Below are 25935 nucleotides of genomic sequence, written 5' to 3' on the forward strand. Positions count from 1 at the left end.
AGGTATTCTCCATAACCTTATAACACTCCTGTACCACTTTGTTGTCAGTGTAAACAAGGACTTATCCTGAAAGCACTGAGGCCTTCCTATCAAAAATCCTTAACCCGTTAACCAACAGATGGCCCAAATACATTCAATCTGTAGCAGCAACTGCTTTGCTAACAAAAAAAAAGTAAAAAAAACCCAAAAAACTCTTAGAAGAAACCTCATTGTGAGCACACGTCACCAGTTCAGAAGAATCCTAAGGAAAGAAAAAAAAGGACGGACTCATCACACCCGAGTCAAGAAAGTGCCATGACCTCCAGAGTCATGGGCCATAGTCCCAGTGGAAAACCCTACCAAATTAAAGCTAAGAAAAATTTAACTCTTTTCATCTATTCTATTACTCTTTTTTCTTTTCTCATTCTATTGCTGACCATCTAGTTATTAACATAACCAAGTCAATTTCACCTCTAACTCTTGCATTTAATGCTTGCTTTGTTATACCCTGTGAGGACTTGCCAAGTCAAAGACAGCTTTCTACGTCAGAAAAGTACTTCTGTCCCTCCTGACTCTCCTCAGACTGGGCATTAGTAAACTGGGACCATTTAATCCAGGGAGATTTCGATAAAGACCCCTGTGCCAATCAGGAGTGTTGCCCCCTGATGTAGAGCTTTCATGCCACAGTTGGTCCAATGTTCTGTGGACCACTAAAGAGCAAGGATGGACTGCCCCAACCAGTTTTTGTGATTTCTTAAAACCATACATTCATTTTACTAGAGGATCATAGAATTTAAAGACTTAAAACAAACTTTAGCAATTAAGATAGGATACCAAGATGCAAATGCCTGGTTAAAATAGATCAAATATTCCATCTGCATGTTAAACAAAAGCAATTGTTACACTTGTGCACATGGCAGGCCAGAGGCCCAGATTGTCCCCTTTCCACTAAGGTGGTCCTCCAGTTGACCAGGTGTGGGCTGCATGGTAGCTCTTTTCAAGGATTCTACAGCCTGGAGTAATAAGTCATGCCAAGCTCTCTCTGCTATATGCCAAAGTCCAGCACCATGCGAGTCAGCCCCTGAGGGCCATCCAGCTTCCATCTCCCAAAACTAAGTTCACTTCGTGTCTCTCACAACAGGGAGAAAACTTAGTGTTCCTTGGAGACCTGAAAGGATGCAGTGAGCTTAAGAATTTTCAAGAGCTTATCAATCAGTTAGCCCTTGTTCATCCCCAAGCAGATGTGTGGTGGTATTGTGGTGGACCTTTACTGGGCACTCTGCCGAATAACTGGAGTGGCACTTGCACTTTAGTCCAATTGGCTATCCCTTTCACCCTGGCATTTCATCAACCAGAAGGAAAAAAAATAAGACATTGGAAAGCGAGAGAAGCCCCTTATGGGGCTTTCGACTCTCATGTCTATTTAGACACAAATGAAGTCCCATGAGGAATACTAAATCAATTTAAAGCTTGAAATCAAATAGCTGCAGGATTTGAGTCAATATTTTAGTAGGTGACAGTTAATAAAAATGTAGATTACATAAACTACATCTATTACAACCAACAGCAATGAGCTTTTCATGAGTTAAAAGAAAAACTCATGTCAGTCCCAGCCCTGAGGCTACCTGACCTGACAAAACTCTTTACACTGTATGTGTCAGAAAGAGAAAAAATGGCAGTTGGAGTTTTAACCCAGACTGTGGGGCCCTGGCCAAGGCCAGTGGTCTATCTCTCAAAACAACTGGACAGGATTTCCAAAGCCTGGTCCCCAGGTCTAAGGGCCCTAGCAGCAATGGCCCTGTTAGCACAAGAAGCGGATAAAGTAACCCTTAGGCAAAACCTGAATATAAAGGTCCCCTATGCTGTGGTAACTTAATGACTACCAAAAGACATCATTGGTTAACAAATACTAGATTAACCAAGTACCAAAGCTTGCTATGTGAAAATCCCCACATAGCCATTGAAGTTTGCAACACCCTAAACCCCACCACCTTGCTCCTGGTATCTGAGAGCCCAGTTAAATATAACTGTGTAGAGGTATTGGACTCAGTTTCTTCTAGCAGGCCCAACCTCCAAGACCATCCTTAAACATCAGTAGACTGAGCGGTACGTGGACGGCAGCAGCTTTGACGACAAGCCCTACTCCAGTCACACTCAGAAGCTGATTGGTCCATGCACAGCCGAAGCATAAGGAAACTCATCGCAGGACTCATTTTCCTTAAAATTTGGACTTTTACAGTAAGGACTTCAACTGACCTTCCTAGACTGAGGACTGTTCCCAGTATATACATCAAGTCACTGAAGTAGGACAAGAGGTTGCTACAGTCCTATTGTTTTATGGTTATTATAAGTGTACTGGAACTCTTTAAAAAGAACTTGTTTGTATAATGTTATTCTATACAAGGTATGTAGCCCAGGAAATGACCAACCTGATGTGTGTTATTCTCCATCTGAGCCTTCCATGACCACATTTAAAAAAATAAGATTAAGGACTGAGGACTGGTGGGGGCTCATAAACGATACAAGTAAAGTGTTAGCCAAAACAGAAGAAAAAGGGGTGCCCAAACAAGTCACTTTAAAATTTGATGCCTGTGCTGTCATTAATAGTATTATGTTAGGAATAAGGTGTGGTTCTCTTAATTGGAAAAGAGGCTATATGACAGAAAATAAGTACATCTGTCATAAATTAAGACTGTGTGGAAATAAATGTAAATATTGGTCTTGTGTCATCTAGGCCACTTAGATTTAAAAAAAAAAAAAAAAAGAAAAGAAAAGGATCCAGTTCACCTTCAGAAAGGAAAAAATGGCCCTTCCTGTACTAAGAGACAATGTAACCCCTTAGAGCTAGTAATAACCAATCCCCCGATCCTCGCTGGAAAAAAGAGGAGTGTGTGACCTTAGGAATTGACGGAGCTGGACTGGATCCTTGAGTAAATATCTTGGTTCAAGGAGAGTTTACAAACGCTCTCCTGAGCCAGTGTTTCAAACTTTCTATGATGAACTAAATGTGCCAGTAGAAATTCCAAGAAAAACAAGAAATTTGTTTTTACAATTAGCCTAGCATGTAGCCCAGTCTCTCAATGTCACTTCATGTTATGTATGTGGAGGAACTGTAATGGGAGAACAATGGCCATGGGAAGCCCGAGAATTAGTAACTACAGACCCAGTTCCTGATGAATTCCTGACTCAAAAGAATCACCCTGATAATTTCTAGGTCCTAAAAGCCTCAATTATTGGACAATGTTGCATAGCTAGAGAAGGAAAAGAATTCACTCACCCTATAGGACAACTTAGTTATCTGAGACAGAAACTGTATAATGGTACCACAAAAACAGTCACTTGATGGAGTTCAAATCACACAGAGAGAAATCCATTTAGTAAATTCCCAAAGTTGCAAACTGTGTGGACCCACCCGGAGTCCAACCAGGACTGGACAGCCCCCACTGGATTATTCTGGATATGTGGGCATAGAGCTTGCACCAAATTACCTGACCAGTAGGCAGGTAATTGTGTTATTGGCACTATTAAGCCATCTTTCTTCCTACTGCCCATAAAAACAGGTGAACTCCTGGGGTTCCCTGTCTGTGCTTCCCATGAAAAGAGAAGCATAGCTATAAGAAATTGAAAAACAGATAAATGGCCCTCTGAGAGAATCAGACAATATTATGGGCCTGCTACTTAGGCACAAGATGGCTCATGGGGATATCGGACCCCCATTTACATGATCAACTGAATCATATGGTTACATTTATGCTTGCTGCATAAATGCAGTCTTAATACAAATCCCACCTTGTTACCACCAGATAGCTGTGCTATTTAGAACTTGAGTCATTACAGACTTTGCTGCCCTGCACATTGAAGGTTCTACAATGTTCCATCTGTTCTCCTTAAATCTTTTCCTTCCAGAGTCATATCCATGGGGAAATTGAGAACACACTTGGTTTCAGTTACTAAAGTTTTGGATACAGCACAACTAAAATGAAGCAGCTGAAAGCTCCAAACACACTCACTGTCCAGGCTGAAAGAATGCTCCAGGGCTGACAGGGCCACTCTGCCATCCCTAACCCATGGCTTCCCACCCAGAGCCAAGCATTCCACTGCTTGCTAATCCTAGGCCAACAGGCAATGGGCAAGGTGGGGTGGTGGATAATGGGTAGATCATCATTTCCACTTAGGTTCATTGGCCAGAGCTTGCTTTGGTGGTAACATCTAGCTGCAAGGGAGGCTGTGGGATAGACCTTGCTAAAATTGAAGAAGATGGAGATAGTCAATTTTTAAAAAGGGGAGAAATGGATATCAGGGGAAAATCACAGTATCCAACATACCACTTTAATGAGGAAAGTTCTATTTGCAGGTGTCTGTCACCTCCCTCCCCCCCGCACCCCCCACCCATTCTGTGACCTCCCAGCAAGCTGAACCTTTCCTACTCTTGCCAGTGGAAGTTCAGCTCTGTATCCCTGCCTCAGGGCTCAATTCACTGCCTGTTCAGGAAGCTGTCCCAGACCCCCTTAGCCCAATGACAGTGTCTGCTGTGTTCAGTGAATGTGTGTATTACAGTGAAGTACACTCATCTTAAGTGTACAGCTTGTTGATCAAGATGTGGAACATTCTAGCATCCAGGGAGGTTCCTTTATGCCCTTTTCTAGTGAGTACCTACTCCCAGGGTAACCACTATCAGGGTCTGTATTGCCAAAGACCAGTTTATTATTAGGCTGAGCACTTTCTGTCTTCTCTAGTTCAATGTCATGTCTTCACGATCCATCTGTGTTGTATGTATCTGTAGACCTCACTTTTGATAGAGGCTTAGTATTCCATTGTGTAAGTGAACCGCAGCTTGTGTGTGTCCTGCTGATGGAGGTGGGGGCTGTTCCCAGCAGATGTTCTAGCCCATGTTCTCTGGTGGCCACATTCGGCACATAACATGCTTGCTGTTTTGACTACTCACACGGAAACGCATGCTCATGACCTTTAGCCACTTAGGATGACAGCTTTATTTATAAGATGGGGTCTTGTTCTGTTGCCCAGGCTGGAGTGCAGTGATGCAATCATGGCTCACGGCAGCCTCTACCACCTGGGCTTGAGTGATCCTATGTTGTATGTATCAGTAGACCTTACTTTTGATGGAGGCTTAGTATTCCATTGTGTAAGTGAACCGCAGCTTGTGTGTGTCCTGTCTCAGCCTCCCGAGTAGCCAGGATTACAGGCGCACCCCACCATGCCCCACTAACACTGGCTTTCAGTGATGCAAATCTGCCCTATGGGGGTGGTCTCCGTCATTGATCTTACCTACGACTCAGCACTGGGATTGTTCCTGGTTCCAGTGTACACAGAGACTGTGACCCCTATCTGGATTTGGGGTGAGGCAGTTGTACATCCTGGAGGACTTCAACCACAGCTTATTAGCTGTTTGTTGATTAATCAAAATTGGAAAAGATCCTTTATCTTACAAAATTTAAGGTCCCCGCTGCTGATGTGTGAAGGGCTTTCACAGCGCTTCTTCTAATTCTGTGGTTTGATTGGCTGCTCTTATGCATTTCCTGGCTTTCCTTGAGTTCAGACCAGCTGACCAATCTCTGGGGCCCTGCTGGTGGGCTGGATGTTGTAGGAGAAGCTGGGACCTGAGATGAGAACAGGCCTGGCACTGTGCCAGAGGTCCCAGGACATCTCTGTGCCGGGGCTCTTTGTGTACAATGAAAGTTGGACAATCTTTCTTGGAAAACGTGCCTGAGCTTCACGTGTGGAATGAAGACCTCACAGCAGTTTCACTCGTGGTGAGCTGTGGATACCCGCAGGGCCAAGAGCTTGCACTCCACCTTCAGCCTGGGAGGTGTGCCTGGCTTGCCTGGCTGGCAGCTCATCCCTTCTGCACTCATGGGAGGGTGTTTGTGAAGCCTTTGTCTCGAGGGCTGTCAGAGCACTGTGGGAATTTCTCTGCTCCTCCTAAAAGGCCGCCTGCTGAGTGGGTGCATTTATTTTCTCTTATCACATCAGTACGCTTGTCAAAAGCTGGATTACAAATCAGTTCTGTGATGTCAGATCTCTCTTTTTGCCTTGACTTCTGAGATAGGATAGATGGTACGCATATGCATGAGGTCCTGTGTGAGGCCCACTAGTGCCAGTCAACTGGCTATGTGGTGGCACACGAGTGATTGGTGCTGAGTATTAAATCCTATGCCACCTCAGGTGGGTTTGTTTTGTTTAAAAACTTTGCATGAATATGCTCCTTTGCCAGAGGTGGGATAGTTTGCCTGGAAGGTGACACTGTGTGTCTGCATGGACAGGAGCAGCAGACATCAGAGAGATGTGATTGAGATAAATGGTATGTTGATGTAACCCCACTCCACTCCTCAGGAGGTGAGCAGCTGGGATCCCTGCATGTGTGGAGGTCTGTCCCTTGAGGGTCTCACTGTTGAGGAGGCTTCACTCCACTCCTCAGCATATGAGCAGCCCCAGGTCCCTGTGTGCAAGGAGGTCTGCCCCTCAGAAGGGTTTACCTGTGAGCCCACACTCACCTGTCCTGCACCGCGAGCTGGTAGCAGTTCCCCAGGGATGTGGCCCCATGGGTTGTAGGAAGGACACCACTCAGGGATGAGCTGCTTCCTAAATGCCCTCATGCATCCTAGACCCTCTTCTCAGCAGCCTGAGCCTCTGATCCTGCCCATGAATGCTGGTGTGGGTGTGTTTGTCCCTGTGTCAGGTCTGTCTGGTGGAGATGGGGCAGGTGCAGTGATATGGTTTGTCTGTGTCCTCACCCAAATCTCATCTTGAATTGTACTCTCATAATTCCCGCATGTTGTGGGAGGGACCCGGTGGGAGATAATTTGAATCATGGGGGTGGTTCCCCCATACTGTTCTCGTGGTAGTGAATGAGCCTCATGAGATCTGATGGTTTTATCAGGGGTTTCCCACTTTTGCATCTTCCTTATTCTCTCTTGCAGCCACCATGTAAGAAGTGCCTTTCACCTCTCACCGTGATTCTGAGGCCTCCCCAGCCATGTGGAGCTGTAAGTCCAATTAAACCGTTTTTTCTTCCCAGTCTGGGGTATGTCTTTATCAGCAGTGTGAAAAGGAACTAATACAGTAAATAGGTACCAGTAGAGTGGGGCATTGCTGAGAAGATACCTGAAACTGTGGAAGCGACATTGGAACTGGGTAACAGGCAGATATTGGAAGTTTGGAGGGCTCAGAAGAAGACAGGAAAATGTGGGGAAGTTTGGAACTTCCTAGAGACATTTTGAATAACTTTGACCAAAAGTCTGATAGTGATATGGACAATAAGGTCCAGGCTGAGATGGTCTCAGATGGAGATGAGGAACTTGTTGGAAACTGTAGCAAAGGTAACTCTTGTTATGTTTTAGCAAAGAGACTGGCAGCATTTTACCCCGCCCTAGAGATTTGTGGAACTTTGAACTTGAGAGAAATTATTTAGGGTATCTGGTGGAAGAAATTTCTAAGCAGCAAAGCGTTTAAGAGGTGGGGTGCCATTAAAGGCATTCAGTTTTATAAAGGAAGCAGAGCATTGAAGTTTGGAAAATTCGCAGCCTAACAATGTGATAGAAAATAAAAACCCAATTTCTGAGGAGAAATTCTTGCCAGCTGCAGAAATTTGCTTGAGTAATGAGGAGCCGAATGTTAATCCCCAAGACAATAGAAAAATGTCTCCAGGAATGTCAGAGAGCTTCACGGCAGCCCCTCCCATCGTAGGCCCAGAGGCCTAAGAGAAAATGGTTTTGTTGGCCTGGCCCAGGGTCCCCGAGCTGTGTGCAGCCTAGTGACTTGGTACCCTGCATCCCAGCTGCTCCAGCCATGGCTGAAAGGGACCAATGTACAGCTCAGGCCGTGGCTTCAGAGGGTGCAAGCCCCAAGCCTTGTCAGCTTCCACGTGGTGTTGAGCCAGCAAATGCACAGAAGTCAAGACTTGGGGTTTGGGAACCTCTGTCTAGATTTCAGAAGATGTATGGAAATGCCTGAATGTCCAGTCAGAAGTTTGGTGCAGGGGCGGGATGTTCGTGGAGAACCTCTGCTAGGGCAGTGCTGCAGGGAAATGTGGGGTTGGAGCTCCCACACAGAGTCCCTACTGGGGCGCTGCTTAGTGGAGCTGTGAGAAGAGGGCCAAAGTCCTCCAGACCCCAGAATGGTGGATCCACCGACAGCTTGCACTGTTCGCCTGGAAAAGCTACAGACCCTCAGTGCCAGCCTGTGAAAGCAGCTGGGAGGGAGGCTGTACCCTGCAAAACCACAGGGACGGAGCTGCCCAAGACCATGGGAACCCATCTGTTGCATCAGCATGACCTGGATGTGAGACCTGGAGTCAAAGGAGATCATTTTGGAGCCTTAATATTTGACTGCCCCACTGGATTTCAGACTTGCATGGGCCCTGTAACCCCTTTGTTTTGGCCAGTTTCTCCCATTTGGAATGGCTGTATTTACCCAATACCTGTACCCCCATTGCATCTAGGAAGTGACTAGCTTGCTTTTCATTTTACAGGCTCATAGGGACTTGCATTGTCTCAGATGAGACTTTAGACTGTGGACTTTTGGGTTAATGCTGAAATGAGTTAAGACTTTGGGGGACTGTTGGGAAGGTGTGATTGGTTTTGAAATGTGAGGACATGAGATTTGGAGGGGCCAGGGGTAAAATGATATGGTTCGGCTCTGTGTCCCCACCCAAATCTGATCTTACATTATACTCCCAGAATTTCCACATGTTGTGGGAGAGATCTGGTGGGAGATAATTTGAATCATGGGGGCGGTTTCCCCCACTATGTTCTTGTTATAGTAAATGAGTCTCACAAGATCTGATGGTTTTATCAGGGGTTTCTGCTTTTGTATCTTCCTCATTTTCTCTTGCCACCACCATGTAGGAAGTGCCTTTCAACTCCTACCATGATTCTGAGGCCTCCCCAGCCATGTGGAAATGTAAGTCCCATTAAACCTCTTTTTCTTCCCAGTCTCAGATATGTCTTTATCAGAAGCATGAAAACAGACTAATACATGCAGGGAGCACAGGCCCAGGACTGCAGGCCTGGCCACCTCATTCACTTCCGTCAGCAGCCCTGCAGTAGGCTTTCTGTAGTGGAGGTCAGAGTACTCCTGGTGACCCACCCCACCCACCATAGACCCTGGTGTGGATGTCACCTAGCAGAGGCCGATTGAATTGTGTGGCTTGGGGGGTGGGGACAGAACCTACCACTCTTTATCTCCACTCAGAGCTGTGGGCTCTGGTCACACTCAACACAGCTTTTCGCTCATGGAATTATGAAAAGATTCTTTCATTTTTAAAAAGTGCCCTGAAAACAGCCACCTACCAGCAGTAAAGGGACAGGCCTAGGAAAGCATTGGCTTCTACTCAGAGATTAGGGCTTGTGGTTCAGCTGCAGGAAGGCTGAATCTGCCAGCAGCTCAGGCCCACAGTGTGAGCCCAAAACAGACTTACTATTCTGCACTATTATAATGCCACACATGCAAGAGGTCACCCTTTACTGTGCTTGCAACTTTGGGTTTTTGAGAAGGGCTCAGCAGCCATCCCTGTGGATGGCTGTGAGATGCTGAACGCATCTCTAGGCCTGGGGGAGAACAAACAGCTTGGTGAGCAAGTTGAGTGTATGAATTGCTCCCATTGGCTGGGGTCTTATACACTCACCAGGGCCTGTGTTGAGCACAGAACATGTATTCATATTAGATTCGCACTACTACTCTGGGATGAATGTTTTTATCCATTTTACAAAGGGGAAACAGGATCAGAGAAGTTAAATAAATTATCCAAAGTTACACAGCCAATACAGGTGAGGATTGGAACCCAGGTGTGTCCACTCAGAGCCTGGCTCTTTGCAACTTTGCTGTGTTTTCTGTCTGTATTTGTACAACTCCAGTGACCCAGTCTGCATCCCCTCAGCCCCTCCCAGGGGGCAGCACAGCTCGGATGCAGAACTGCCTAATTCCTCCATGTTTCATGAGCTCACATTGGAATGGGACCCCACTTTCTTCCACAGGCTGGAGTTCTAGGCATCTGCCTAAGTGAATTAACCTTTCAGGAAAGTCTTGTGAAGGCAGGGACAGATGAACAGCCTGTGCTCATGCCTCACACACTTGGGCCCAGGCCAACTCCCTGGCACCCCTCCCCTGGCCCCACTTCTCAGCACTAGAGTCTCCTGAGCCTTCACTTGTTCCTGGAGTGGCCCTGGCCCGTTCATCCTGCTCCCTTGCTGATGGGCCATCCTTGTCCATTGCCTCCGTGAGGGGCATCTCCTCCCACCTGGGGTGTTTCTTCCCACAAAGGGCACCCCTTGTATCTAACCTTCCATTTGGAATTCTCTCTCCCATCATTGTAGCTCTTTAGGTGTTTTCAAAATTGCCTTCTTGAATTCAGCCTCAGCTCCTCATTTACTAGCCTTGTGACTATGGGCAGGTTATTAAACCCCTCTAGGTTTCAGTCTCCTCATTTGTAAAGTGGGAACAATGTCACCTCCCTAGAGTTGCCATCAGGATTAAAGACAGCATGCACACAAAGCTTGGCATAGACTCTGTCTTCTCTCCTGTATGATAAATCCCTTCTGGACAGAGACCACATTCATAGACCTCTGTGTCCTCCACTTCTACCCCTCCCCAACTTCTACATTATCAGGGCTGGGTGCGTCGATGCAGAACACATGCGTGAACCAGAGTGGCAGGCCCTCTGCAGCGACTGTCTCTGCTCAGAGGGGACCACAGGGTACAGTGGGTTTAGCCATCACCCTGGGCAGTCTGACACGATGCTTGTCTGGGCAGTTCTGCGAGTGCCAACGGCTGGGCCATCATCACTGTGGATCTTGGGTGGATAGCACCTGGGCAGGCGCCAGGCTCCACCTCATCTGACTCATAGGTGTGTGGCCCGATTTTAAACGGTCCCAACGTGCCAGCCCAGGAAGTCATTCCGTAGCAAACAACTGCCGAGTCCCATGCTCCAGCAGGTTCCTCATTAGGATGTCCGCCTGTATTTCTTTTAAGACCGATTGCACTCTGTTTTCCTACATGGAGTTCTTTCTGTGTTTCTTAGTTTCCTACAGGACACAGATGTGCACATGTGCTCCCTGGCTTGAAGGTCCGAGGCGGCTCATGTTTGCCATGCACACGCGTGAGCTCCTTTACAGCTGGAATATCCCTGGGCTTGGATGGTAGGCCAGCATCGCCATCCCCTCCCAACAGACCCTGCTCTAGGCCAGGAGCTCTGACAGTCTAAGGCGAGTCTCAGCCCCTGCCAGTGAATGGTTTAGAGCTGCGCATGTGACCCCACCCTGACAGTGAGACTTGAGGGTCTTCTTCCTCTGATGTGGTGATACTGTGACCCTGTGACCCACCTGGATGCGTGGGGGAATGTGGGAGACACCTGAAGGCCCCCAGCACATCCTGGAGCCAACTCCCGTGTCAGCGTTTCCCTGGAGCATCTCAGACACACACAAGCTCCTGCTTGCCTGGCTGCCCACACCGTCCTCCTCGTTCCTGGGACTCTCCAGGCTCCTTTGGTTGTGCCATGGGATGAAATGCTCTCTGTCCTCATGCTTCACCTGATTATTTCCACTCCTTATACACTCAGTTTAAATCAGGGCCTGTGTTTTCCAGTCTTCTTTTGCGTCTCTCAGAGTTTGCAATTACATATTTGCATGTGTGATTACTGTCTTAACTTCTGACTCGAGCAAACCATCAGCCGCATGAAGACAGGTCAGTTATTCAGCACCTTGGAGTCAACACCCATTCAGGCCCAGGCCTCTCTGGCATTCATTTTGTTGAATGAATGAACACTGAAAGACAGCCGATAGCTGTGACTAGTGAGATGCTTACTGGGCTGTTTATGACCCTGTTTTTCAATCTTTAATGTGCACATGAATGCTGAATCTCGTGAGAGTGCAGATTTGGACTCTGGGTCTGGTGTAGAACATCTCCAGCTGGCTCTAGGGAATGATTCTGGTTCAAGGAATATCCTTGAGGAGCAGGAGCTAGAACTTTCTGAAACGACCTTGCCTGGGCCCAGCCCAGAGGTCCTGACTTCTTTGGCCTGAGTGGCTCCTGGCTTAGACAGGATTCCTAGCCCAGGGGCCTTGCCCATCTGTGCTGTGTTGTGCCAAAGTAACTTCTGACCTAATTGGGACCTCACTGCAGATTCGGTGTTGTGTTCTTGTGTGTGTGTGTTTAAATTTACTACATTGTAAAGGCTTCCTTGAGCCCCTAAACCCTTTTAAAATATCACTTCTGGCTGGGCGTGGTAGCTCACACCTGTAATCCCAGCACTTTGAGGGGCCGAGGCGGATGGATCACGAGGTCAGGAGTTCGAGACTACCCTGGCCAACATGTCTCACTGCTCACTGCCGTCTGCCCCGTGGGATGCGACTTCCTGAGCCCTGGGTTGGGCCCTTTTCCTGCTGTGCTCAGAGGCCTTGAACAAAGGTAGGGCCTGCCTCATGCTGGTCACCTGTCATTTAGTAAACGCTTTTAGTATCTACTGTATACCAAGCTCTCTTGGGGATAAAATGGAGACCACATTTTCTTTTACTGTTCAGCCCAGCACAGGAAAATATGGATTCAATGAGTAAGTTTCTACCTAGCTTGAAGAAGTGAGTTCAAATAGAGACACAGCCACTCAAGAGGACACTTCTGTGAACCTCCTGGCCTTTCTGAAGCCCTGGTGGCCTGGTGGTTCCCGGGGTTGCCCTCTCATAAATGGGATTTCTCAGACGTTCTTCTCTTTCTAGGGTCTGTTCTGCTGAAGGGAAGGATGTGGGATGGGGAGTGGGTGGGAAGTCCTCAGACTCTTAGGAGAATCCACTTGCCTGCAACAGACGCAGTGCCTGCCATGCAGTCGCTAGTGTGGAACACCACCTAGTGTGTGTGACCCGGTGGCTCCCACCCAAGTCTGACCAGAAGAAGGGGGGAGCTGGTCAGAGCAATTCAGTGCTTCCTTCTTGAGTTATTTGGAAGCAAAGCCTTTTGCAAGAAAACAGCCTTGCTTCTTGTCACCGTGTGCAAGTATTCTTTGAAACATTGCCTCCCTGTTTCTGTTGTTTGAAAACATCTTCACCTGCATGCTGATATTTGGCTCCAGATGGGGGAAGATTATGGCAAATGCAATGTCCACAAGGCCGGACTGGTGGGACTCATTGCTTTATAAGGGGCATGGAACACATTTCATGACTTTGTGCTCAAACCTTGTGCTGTCTTCCTGTTTTCTGACATTGTCAGCCAACATCAATTTAATAAAATTTTAGAGTTTTATTTTAAAACTGGTCAAGTCAGGCCACGCCTGTAATCCCAGCAATTTGGGAGACTGAGGCAGGAGGATCACTGGAACCCAGGAATTTGAGACCAGCCCTGGCTACATGGTGAGACCCTGTCTATACAAAAAAAAAAAGAAAAAAAATTAGAGTGTGGTGGTTGTGAGCTTATAGTTCTAGCTACTGGAGAGGCTGAGGTGGGAGGATTGCTGGAACATGGGAGGTTGAGACTGCAGTGAGTACTGCTGCACTGCAATCTGGGCAACAGAATAAGACCCTTTCTCCAAAAAACAAATAAACAACAACAACAAAAAAAACTGGTCAACAGGTTTAATTCATTAATTCAGTGAAGATTCCAGTGCCTGCTGTGTGCCTGTAGTCAGTGGTAAGCCACAGCAGTTTCCTGCCACTCATAATATGACAATTAAAACTTTTAAATGTATGGCTGCTTGGGGTCTGGGAAGTGGCCTGTTCCTCAGCAAATTTTGACTGATAAATTAATGCCTGGGTCTTCAGCCTGGTTCTTTGCTGGCCAGTGTGACAGGAGCCTGTCACATCTCTGGGGGCACCTTATAATTATGAGACGTAATCTTTCTCCAGTTCAGGGGCAGCTGTGAATCAGGGGTACTGCCCCAGTAGAACTATGAACATCCAGCAAAAGACTGTTTTCAAAATACTCCAATTAAATGAAAAAAGCATGAAGTGGGCCAGTGTGGGTAGTGTGTACCACTGTTTAGAAAAGAGGGAAGATAGAGACAATTCACATTTGTTTGCCTTCATATGCGTAAGAAATCTCTGGAAGGGCACATTAAAAGCTGAAATCATTGGTTACCTCTGGGGAGTGGGCTGGGTAGCCGGAGATTTCACTAAATACCTTTTGAATGTTGAGGTATGTGGTTATATAGCTCTATTCAAACCATAAAGAAAATATAACAGTGTACGATCCTAATTTTTTAAAAACATAAATGTTAAAGAAGCCTGGAAGAATGTCTTCTAACACATTAGAGTGGCTTTCTTTCTGGTGGGGTGATGTGCACAGTTAGACGTCCTTGTGTGGGGCCCTTGTGAGCAGCCCAGAGATGACTAGGTGTGCTCTGATCTTCTTGTCCTCTGGCAGCACCTTGGGTGTCACAGTAGACCTGGACTTCCCTCTTTGTATGCCTTGTGCATGTGGGAGGGGGCATCTACATTGAAACTTGCTACTTTCCCCAGCTTCTCTGACTACTTCAGGCAACACTACCTTGATTTGGGTGCAAAAGAGAGAAAGAATGCTTTTGAAAAACACGAGTATTTTGAAGAAATGACAAAGGACAATAGAAATGCAGTGTCAGAAACATTTGCCCTTCAAGTTTAATTTTGCTTTTTTGTGAAAACCAGCCTGAAGGGGGAGGTTAGCTGGGAGGGAACTGAGTCAGGCACTGTGGCAGAGAGTGAGCAGGATGACCGTGAATGGGGCATTCGGTTATCTGCCTCTATAAAGGGGATGCTACATCTCCCAAGTGCTTAAAGATTAAAAATAATATATGTGCATCTCATGCTGAAGTAGCTATGAGAGCTTCAACATGGCATGGGCCTTTGCATGAGTGATGGAAATGGCCAGGAGCTTCCCTCCCTTTGGTTTGTTAAAGAACATCACATGAGTTCAGGCCCTAAGGGTCCTCCCTAGTGTAAAAGGACCTAGGTACAAGAAAATACTGTTAAAATTCTCCTTTTCATTATTTTGGATGCTCGTGAAGGAAATGCAAACGTAAGTCCAACATGTGGGTGATGGCCACTTCATGTGTAGACTGAGCAACGGTGCGGCGGTTCCTTTGGGGATGGTTCTGAGTCAGAGCTGCACCTTGATCAGCAAAAGCGTGACATCCTAAAGTGTTTAAGTCAATAGTAACTGAGTTTAAGATGAAACCAGCAGGAGACTATGTTTTCAGTGGTAAGAAGAATGCATACACAGTTGGAGCGCTGGGTCAGCGTCAGGAAATAAGGATTTTATTTCCAGCCTGGAATCAAGTTTCTCTGTGGCTTTGAGAAAGTCTCTCACCCTCTCTGAGCCATCAGTGCAGGGGCTTAGAAGGTCACTTTCAATCAGGAAGCTTATGATTTAATTCAGGGCACGAAGACAGATATCCAGCCTTGAAGTACACACCAAACATGAGCCCTGTTTGTGCTGACAGTGAGAGAACCTCACATGATCAGGAGGTTTGTCCAAAACATACTGAATCAAGAACCAGGCAATCAGGCAAGCCAAAAGGATTTTTGATTTCTGTTTTAGACAGAAAGAGTTTTATACATTCTAGAATCATTCATGCTCTGATTTGTTTAAACATATGGTAAGTTTAGATAGACCCTCTTAGGTATCAAGAAAACTTTGTTTGTAGTATATTTTAACATGGAATATAAGATATAATGATGGTAATCGTGATGAATTATCCTTTAGTATAGAAGTTGAATGATGAAAATAGATTTATATTGCCAGAGCCCTGTGACTCCAGAAACATCATTCATAAACAGTTTTGGTTCCTGAATTAGAGAAGGACTGAGGACTTTCGTAGTTCGGGGTCAGGGTGGAGACAGGCATGTGAGGGAAGGCAAGTTCAACCCTGTTCGGAGTGCCTGCCCTCTGTCCTCCTTACCTAGCCAAGTTGGGCCCATTTTAACTGAAAAAGCCAGCCCTGCCAGCTGGGTTGGACCAAACCTCATATCCTGTGCCTCCTCTGTAAGGCCCAGCAGCGATGAGGCACGAGCCTTCCCGGAGTTCTTAACTCTTCATCTTCTAAATGGGTTGTGTGCTTACAGCAGATGCTGGCCTCCCTTGGTCCCTTGGAACATCCTGTTTGCCTGGAGCAAAAGCAGAGTCTCCACTGAGTGCCTGCTGGTGCTATCCTTGGGGTTTTCATGTTTCTGAACATGGCTTCTAGTTAGCCTTCAATTGCTGGGTCATATGGTAACTCTACATTTAACATTTTGAGGAACTGCCAGACTGTTGACAAAATCATTTGCACCATTTTACATTCCTACCAAAAATGTGTGAAGGTTAAGATTCTTACACGTTCTTATCAACATGTTATCTTTTTTATTGCAGCCATTCTGGTGAGTCTGAAGAAGTAACCCCTATGCTTTTGATTTGCATTTCCCTAGTGACTAAGGAGGTGGAGCATCTTTTCATGTGTTTTTTGGTCATCTTCTTTGGAGAATGTCTATTCAAATTATTTGCCCACTTCTTAATGGGATTGTCTTTTATTATTGAGTTTTAAGAGTTTTCTTTTAATATGCCTGGACCAAGTCCCTTATCAGACATCTGATTTGCAAATATTTTCTGTCATTCTAGATTAATCTTTCACTTTCTTCATGGTGTCCTTTGAAGTACAAAGGTTTTTAAGTTTAATGAAGACAAATTTGTCTATTTTTTCTTTTGTTGTTTATGCTTTTGGAATCATATTTAAGAAAGTATTGCCTAACTCCAGTAATGAAAATTTAATTCTATGTATTTGTCTAAGAGTTTTATAAGTTTAGCTCACATTTAGTCTGTAATCCAATGTGAGTTACTTTTTATATATGGCATGAGGTAGGAGTCCAGCTTTATTGCTTTGCATGTGGATATGCGGTTGTCCCAGCACCATTTGTTGAAAAGACTACTTTTTCCCCATTGGATTATCTTGACATTCTTGTCAAAAATAGATTGATTACCAGGTACAGTAGCCCATGCCTGTAATCCCAGCACTTTGTGAGGCTGAGGCAGGTGGATCGCTTGAGTCCAGGAGTTAGAGACCAGCCTGGACAATATGGCAAAGCCCTGTCTCTACAAAAAATACAAAAATTGGCCAGACGTGGTGGTGTGCACCTGTAGTCCCAGCCACTTGGGAGGCTGAGGTGAGAAGATTGCTTGAGCCCAGGAGATGGACCTTTCAGTAAGCCAAGATCATGCCACTGCACTCTAGCCTAGGCGACAGAGCAAGACCCTGTCTCAAAAAATGAATGAATAAATAAATTGATGACAAATACAAGGGTTTTTTCTGGATTCTCAATTCTATTACTCTGGTCATTTATACGTCTATATGTTAGTACTATGTGTAAGTTTTGAAATTGGAAAGTGTTAGTTCTCTAACTCTGTTTTTCATTTTCAAGATTTTGGGTATAGTGAGTCCTTTCAATTTAGGATCAGGTTGCTGATTACTACAGAAAATGCAGCTAAGATTCTGATGGGGTCATATTGAATCTGTAGATCGATTTGGGGAGTATTATTGTCTTAACAATATTAAGTTTTCTGGCTGGGTGCTATGGCTCCTGCCTATAATCCCAACACTTTGGGAGGCCAAGAGAAGAGGATCGCTCACACCTAGGAGTTCAAGACCAGCCTGGGTAACATAGGAATGACCCCATCTCTACAATTTTTTTTTTGTTTAATTAGCCAGGTGTGGTGGCGCATGCCTGTAGTTCCAGACTCAACAGGCTGATGCAGAAAGATAATTTGAGACAAGGAGGTTGAGGCTGCAGTGAGCTGTGATTGCACCACTGTACTCCAGGCTGGATGACAGAGAAATGCTTCATTTGAAAAAAAAAAAAGAAAAAAGTAAGTCTTCTAATCCATGAGGATGAAATGTCTTTCCATTAATTTTGATCTTCTTTATTTTTTAAGCAATGTTCTGTAATTTTCAGTGTGTAAATCTTTCACTTATTTTGTTTATTCCTATTTTATCACTTGTAATGCTGTTGTTAATGGAATTTTCTTAACTTTTAAATTGTTCATTGCTACTGTTTAGAAATACAATTATTTTTCTGTGCAGGTATTGTATACTAAAACCATGCTGAACTCATTTATTAACTCTGATAAGGTATTTTTATGAATTCCTTAGGATTTTCTACATATAAGTGCATATTATCTGTGAATAGAGATACTTTAACTTCTTTCATTACAATCTCATGTCATTTATTTTCTTGCCTAACTGTCCTGGGTCAAAACTATAGTACAGTGTTAAATAGATGATGTGAAAATAGACATTCTTGTTTTCTTGTTGATCTTGGGGTAAATCATTGTCTTTAACCATTAAGTATGATGTTAACTGTGAGTTTTCGTAGATGTTCTCTACGTAGGATGAGGAAGTCTCTTTCTGTTCCTAGTTTGTTGAGTGTTTTTCATCATAAAGGGTGTTATATTTTGTCAAATACTCTTTTTGTATCTATTGACATGATCATACGGCTTTTGTCCATTTAATATTGTTTATTACATTGACTGATTTTGGAATGTTAAAACAACCTTGAATTCCTGTGATAAATCTCCCTGGTCATGGTGTGTGGTCCTTTTTATATGTTGCTAGATTTGGTTTGCTAGTATTTTCTTGAGAATTTTTGTGTCTCTATTCATAACAGATATTGTACTGTAGTTTTCTTTTTCTGTGATGTCCTCTTCTGATTTTGATATCAGGTGAAAACTGACCCCATAGGATAAATTGGGAAGCATTCCCTCTTATTATTTGGAAAAATTTGTAAATGTTTGATTTTGATTCTGTGAACACTTTGTAGAATTCACCAGTGAAACCACCTGAGTCTGGACTTTTCTTCGTGAGAATTTAAAAATTACTAATTCAATCTCTTGTTATACATTTATTCAGATTTTCTACTTTTTGAGTCAGTTTTGGTAGTTTGTGTCTTTTTCTAGGAATGAGCCTATTTCATCTAGGTTATCCAATTTGTTAGCATACAGTTACTCGTAATATTCCTCTATGATCCCTTTTTTACAATAAAATTTTATTTTAGGAAAGTTTTAGGAGGCTGAGACAGGCAGATCCCTGAACTTCAGAAGTTCAAGACCAGCCTGGACAACATGGTGAAACCCCATCTCTACTACAAATACAAAAATCAGCCAGGCATGGTGGTGCACACCTGTAATGCCAGCTACTTGGGAGGCTGAGGAAGGGGAATCACTTGAACCTGGGAGGCAGAGGTTGCAGTGAGCTGAGATCATGCTACTACACTCCAGCCTGGGTGATAGAGAGAGATTTTGTCTCAAAGAAAAGAAAAGAAAAGAAAAGTTTTAGATTTCCAAAAAACAAAAAAAAAAGTGAAGATTGCACCCAGAGTTCCCATATACACCATAGCCATTTTTCTTTATTATTAACATCTAATATTAATATAGTATATTTGTTATAATTAAGAAGCCATTACTAATACATTATTATTAACTGAAGTTCATACTTTATTCAGATTTCCTTAGTTTTAACTAATGTCCTTTTTAACTTAATGTTCCAAGATCCCATACAGGATAACACATTGCATTTAATTTTTTTTTTTTTTTTTTTTTTTGAGACGGAGTCTCGCTCTGTCGCCCGGGCTGGAGTGCAGTGGCGGGATCTCAGCTCAGTGCAAGCTCTGCCTCCCAGGTTCATGCCATTCTCCTGCCTCAGCCTCCAGAGCAGCTGAGACTACAGGTGCCCGCCACCTCGCCGGGCTAGCTTTTTGTATTTTTTAGTAGAGACGGGGTTTCACCCTGTTAGCCAGGATGGTCTCGATCTCCTGACCTCGTGATCCGCCCGTCTCAGCCTCCCAAAGTGCTAGGATTGCAGGCTTGAGCCACAGCGCCTGGCCGCATTTAATTTTAATGTCTCCTGATATTTTTTGGCTGTATCCCCATGCAAGTCTCATCTTGAATTGTCCACATAATCCCCATGTGTTGTGGGAGGGACAGAGTGGGAGGTTATTGAATCATGGGGGTGGTTACCTCCATGATGTTCTTGGGATCATGAGTGAGTTCTCATGCAATTTGATGGTTTTATAGGGGGCTTTCCCCCAACTTCCCTATGCAGTTCTCCTTTATGCTGCCATGTGAAGAAGGACATGTTTGCTTACCCTTCCATCATGATTGTAAGTTTCCTGAGGCCTCCCAAGCCTTGCAGAACTATGAGTCAATTAAACCTTTTTTCTTTATAAGTTACCCAGTCTTGGGCGTGTCCTTATAGCAGCCCAATACAAACTAATACAGTAAATTGGTACCACAGAGAGTGGGGTGCTGTTATAAGGATACCCCAAAATGTGGAAGCAACTTTGGAACTGGGTAACAGGCAGAAGCTGGAACAGTTTGGAGAGCTCAAAAGAAGTTATGGAAATGTGGGAAAGTTTGGAACTTTCTAGAGACTTGGAGAGCTCAGAAGACAGGAAGATGTGGGAAAATTTGGAACTTCCTAGAGATTTGTTGAATAGCTTTAACCAAAATGCGGACAGTGATATGGACAATAAAGTCCAGGTAGAGGTTGTCTCAGATGGAGATGAGGAAATTGTTGGGAATTGGAGTAAAGGTCACTCTTCCTATGCAAAGAGACTGGGGGCATTTTGTCCCTGCCCTAGAAATCTGTGGAACTCTGAACTTGACAGATGATTTAGGGTATCCGGTGGCAAAGCATTCAAGAGGAGGCAGAGCTTAAAAGTTTGGGAAATTTGCAGCCTGATGATGTGATAAAAAAGAAAACCCTGTTTTCTGGGGAGAAATTCAAGCCTGCTGCAGAAATTTGCATAAGTAATAAGTAGCTGAATGTTAATCACCAAAACAATGGGGAAAATGTCTCCAGATCATGTCACAGGTCTTCACAGCAAGCTTCTCCCATCATAGGCCTAGAGGCCTAGGAGAGAAAAGTGGTTTCCTGGGCCAGGGCCAGGGCCATCCTGCTGTGTACAGCCTTGGCACTTGGTGCCCTGTGTCCCAGCCACTCCAGCCATGTGTAAAAAGGGCCAACATACAGCTCAGGTAGTTGCTTCAGATAGTGCAATCCCTAAGCCTTGGCAGCTTCCACGTGGTATTGGGCCTGTAAGTGTGCAGAAGTCAAGAATTGAGGTTTGGGAACCTCTGCCTAAATTTCAGGGGATGTAGGGAAAGGCCTGGATGTCCAGGCAGAAGTCTGCTGCTGGGCCAGAGCCCTCATGGAGAACCTCTGCTATGGCAGTGTGGAAGGGAAATGTCAGGTTGGAGCCCCCACATAGAGTCCCCACTGGGGTACTGCCTAATGGAGCTGTGAGGAGAGGGCCACTGTCCTCCAGACCCCAGGATGGTAGATCCACTGACAGCTTGCATTGTGTGCCTGGGAAAGCCACAGACACTCAATGCTAGCCCATGAAAGCAATTGGGAGAGGAGCTGTACCCTGCAAAGTCACAGGGGCAGAACTGCCTAAGGCCATGGGAGCCCACCTCTTGCATCAACATGACCTGGATGTGACACATGGAGTAAAAGGACATCATTTTGGACCTTTGAGCTTAAAGACTGCCCTATTGGATTTGAGACTTGCATGGGGCCTGTAGCTCCTTTTTTTGGCCAATTTCTCCAATTTGGAATGTGTGTATTTATCCAATGTCTGTACCACCATTTTATCTAAGTAGTAACTAAGTTGCTTTTGATTTTACAGGCTCATAGGCAGAAGGGACTTGCCTTGTCTCAGACAAGACTTTGGGCTTGAATTTTTGAGTTAATGCTGTAATGAGTTAAGACTTTGGGGGACTGTTGGAAGGGTATGATTCTGTTTTGAAATGTGAGCACATGACATTTGGGAGGGGCCAGGGTGGAATGATATGGTTTGGTCGTGTCTCAATCCAAATCTCATCTCGAATTGTAGTTCCTATAATCCCCATGTGTCATGGGAGGGACCTGGGGGGAGATAATTGAACCATGGATCTGTTCAGTCAGTTGGGAGGTTAGGATTTCATTTTCATTTATCAATGCTAATGGGAATGATCAGGCTGTCTTCATGTCAGCTGAATTTGCAAGAAACTCCTTGGATGATGTTAATGGCAGCTGTATTTTTTGGGAGCTCTGCTCTAATTTGATAAAGTAAGTTCTGGCAAGATTTGTTCCTTTATCCTCAGTATCTCAAATGTTTTCATTCCAATAATCTTTATAACAATTTTTGATGTCTGAGTGGGTTCCCACACAGTCATCTATTGTAAGACTTTCTGATTCCTTTTTTTCCCTTTGGTCATTATGGATAGGGTTTCTGTACATAATTGCATGGTACCTTTTGTTTGGAAATAACATCAAAGTATTTGCTAAAGTATTTAGGAATGTGATTTTTGGATTGTAAGGTGAGACTTGTTGAGCTTTGGGAAAAACTGCCCCACTTGTAATAGGGGAAGAAAAATAATTTTCTCTCTCTGTTTTCAGAATTCTTAGATGGGACCCTCTGTAACAAATGACAGATTAAAAAGAGAAAAATGTGGAAAAGTCTGAAAACATGTATACCTTATGGATACATGGGAGACACTCAGGGAAAAATGAGTAAATCTCCAACAATTGGCTTTCAATTCAAGTGTAAATACTATCTTCAACTTAAAGAAGATTTGAGGTGCAGTAATGGGAAGGTAACCAGCAAAAGGACAGTAGGTAAAATTTGATATACAGACTTAAGTGCGTGCATTCTCTGTTGATAAGACTCTTCAGTGATTTAGTTATCCTTCTCTTCTTGGTGGAAAGAGAGATAGGTAGCTTTTAAATGGGGATTTCCTTTATAGATGTTAATTTTCCTTACACAAGAGTAACTTCTACTCTGTTTTCAGAACTTCTTTCATAGCATTTTTTCAAAATAATCATCTTGGAATAATTATTAAGCCAAAGAGACATATTTTGGGTTGGCATATTCTGGATTCCTACCATTATATTTTGAGGTGGCATATTATGGTCTTCTACACTGTGTTCCACCAGCAATGAAGAGTTCTTGTCTTTCCTCCAGCAATTTGTCATTTTTTTAGAGTTTAGCAATTCTAACAGATATATACCAGCTGTGCTATCTCATTGTGGTTTTCAGTTCTCTACTATGTTGAGCATCTTTTTGTATGTTTACTTGCCATCTGTAGATCTTCTTTGGTGAGGTGTCTGTTCAGATCTGTGTACATTTTTAATTGGGCTGTTTAACTTATTGTTTAGTTTTAAGGGGTTTTTTTTTTTGCATATTTTGAATACAAATTCTCAGATTTGAATTTTGCAAATATTGTCTTTCAGTATGTGGCTTGTTTTTTTTTATTCTCTTAATAAGATCTTTTCCAGGGTGTAAACTTTTAATATTAAAAAATCCACATTATTATTTCTTCTATGTGTATCGACTTTTTGTGTCGTTTGTTAAGATTCATTACCAAACCCAAAGACACATAGCTTTTCTTCTATGTTTTCTTCCAGAAATTGTAAGCCAGGTGCAGTCGCTCTCGACTGTAATCCCAGCACTTTGGGAGGCCGAGAGGCAGGCGGATCACGAGGTCAGGAGATTGAGTCCATCCTGGATAACACGGTGAAACCACGTCTCTACTAAAAATACAAAAAATTAGCCGAACGTGGTGGCGGGCACCCGTAGTCCCAGCTACTCGGGAGGCTGAGGCAGGAGAATGGTGTGAACCTAGGAGATGGAGCTTGCAGTGAGCTGAGATTGCACCACTGCACTCCAGCCTGGGTGACAGAGCAAGACTCCATCTCAAAAAAAAAAAAAAAAAAAAAAAAAAAAAAGAATATTGCTGGCTACATGCCGATAAGTAGGACGAAGGGAGCATTCTTAAGAGAAACTTGGCACCATAAGTACAGATTAAGGCAGAGGACATTCAAAAGAGATAGGCAGGTGCAGTAGGTACAGACGTGACCACCATGAGACCTTCCTGAGATGGCAGGAAGGAGCCCAGTCCCAGAGTGGATTTGGATTGATCACCGCACATGTGCCCCAACCAACAGTGAGGGGGTCCCACAAGCCCAAGTGGGGAAAGTTAGGGATCTAAGGCAGGAGCAGGAAAACCAGACAAAGAAAACAGGTGGAGACTTGAGACAGAGGCATGAATGTGAAGAAACCCAAATTAAAATTTCCTGCACAGGACACTTGGCCTGTTTTCCTGCACAATCAGCCCACTCTTCCCTTGGGTCCTACCTATTTTTTTCTACAATAAGCTGTTTACACTGTATTTATTTTCAATGAAGTTATCTGTCATCTTTGTACTGCCTCCTGGTGAAAATCTTTCTTCCAAGTTAGACAAGAACTGGGACATCAGCTCTCTCCAGCGATAGCTCCTTTTGAGTTTGAATTTCCCAAACTGATGGCGCTGAATTACTGGTGCTCCGACTTTAAGTGGTGCAGAAAGAGGTTAGTAGGGGGCACTAGCCTCACACCTGGAGCAAGAGGGTCCTGCATAGTCCCCCAGATGCCTACAGGTGGTGTGCCACCACTACACGGCAAGCAAGAGGGCCAGGCAGTGTCCCCAGCTGCCAGCAGGGGGGCGCACGGACACCACACCATGAGAAAGGGGACCCTGCTGTGCCCTCGTTGCCAGCAGGGGGCATGCTGCCACTACACTGTGAGCAAGAGGGTCCTACAGTTGTCCTAGTCACCAACAGGTGGCACATGGGCACAGCACCATGAGCAAGCAGGCCCTGCAGTGCTCGGCTGCCAACAGGGGGTGCCTGAGTTAGCCTTTTCAGATTCCTGAGGTTCTGCCACCTGCCTGCCTCCCAGAGCCGTGCATAGCCTATGTGAGGGCGGAACTACATTCTTCTCAGCACAGACCCAGAGGGCACCACGAAGGTGGAGCTGCATTCTGCTCACCACAGACTGGGGGACACTGTGAGGGCAGAGCTGCGTTCTGAGCAGCACAGACCCAGGGGTTACCACGAAGGCAGAGCTGCATTCTGCTCAGAACAGACCCGGGGGCACTGCAAAGGCAGAGCAGTGTTCTCCCCAGCACAGACGCAGAGGACACTGTAAGGGCAGGGCTGCTTTCTCCTCAGCACAGACCTTGGAGGCACTATCTCGCTTTGGGACAACTCAGGACCAAATCCACGGTGAGCGAAATCCTTCCTGTTTGCAGCCCTGAATCTTGAGGGTCACAGACTAGTTTGAAGGGCTCGGTGTGGAAAACTGGAAACCAAAAGACCCTCTAAATCCTATGCGCTGAGGTTCTCCCCACCCAAGGCGAGATGGCTGCAGTGCAAGGTCCATACTGCAGCCTCAGAACACAAAGGCATTCTTCATAATGCAGTCATGCCATCTGAAATACGAATACAACACCTGCAGTACTCATGTACCAAACATCTGTAATGCTGGCACACTACCTAAAAACAAAAATGTTTTAAATCCTCACTCCCCATGCAAGCTGCAACCCAATACAGTGCTCACAATAATGAACACTGACATAATCAACACAAATGTAGCCACTAGCATATGGTTAGGGTTGCTCAGGGTTAGTGGTTACAGTTAGGGGTTGGGGTTACGATTGGGGTTAAGGTTAGATTTGGGGTTAGGATTAGGGTTGGAGTTGGGATTAGGGTTATGGTTAGGGTTTAGGGTTATGACTAGGGCTAGGGTTATGGTCAGGGTTACAATTTAGGGTTACAGCTAGAGTTAGAGATAGGGTCAGGGTTACGGTTTAGGGTTGGAGTTGGGATTAGTGTTATGATTAGGGTTTAAGGTTATGGCTCGGGTTAGGGTCAAGGTTACAGTTTAGGGTTACGGCTAGGGCTCTGGTCAGGGTTACGGTTAGGGCTTGGGTCAGGGTCAGGGTTAGGGCTGGGGCTTGGGTCAGGGTCAGGGTTATGGCTGGGGCTCGGGTCAGGGTCATGGTAACGGCTGGGGCTCAGGTTATGGTCAGGGTAACGGCTACGGTGAGGGTGAGGGTGAGGGTCTTGGTGAGGGTTAGGGTCAGGGCGAGGGTCAGGGTCAGGGCGAGGGTTAGGGTCAGGGCTAGGCAAGGGCAAGGGCTAGGGTGATGGTT

The 25935-nt window shown here is 45.0% G+C and overlaps 1 long non-coding RNA gene across 6 annotated transcripts in view; it reads left to right on the plus strand.

Moving 5' to 3' along the window:
• The window catches only part of LOC126952486 (uncharacterized), a 41555-nt gene that overhangs the window by 3673 nt on the left and 11947 nt on the right, over positions 1-25935 (plus strand). For all 6 annotated transcript variants that reach the window (XR_007724911.1, XR_007724916.1, XR_007724913.1 and 3 more), the window contains exons 2-4: positions 6918-6983; positions 17629-17790; positions 22361-24311. This is a non-coding gene — a long non-coding RNA (uncharacterized LOC126952486). The remainder of the gene's footprint in view (positions 1-6917; positions 6984-17628; positions 17791-22360; positions 24312-25935) is intronic.

This window comes from Macaca thibetana, chromosome 4 (genome assembly GCF_024542745.1).
Source record: "Macaca thibetana thibetana isolate TM-01 chromosome 4, ASM2454274v1, whole genome shotgun sequence".
In the NCBI taxonomy this organism is placed as follows: Eukaryota; Metazoa; Chordata; class Mammalia; order Primates; family Cercopithecidae; genus Macaca; species Macaca thibetana.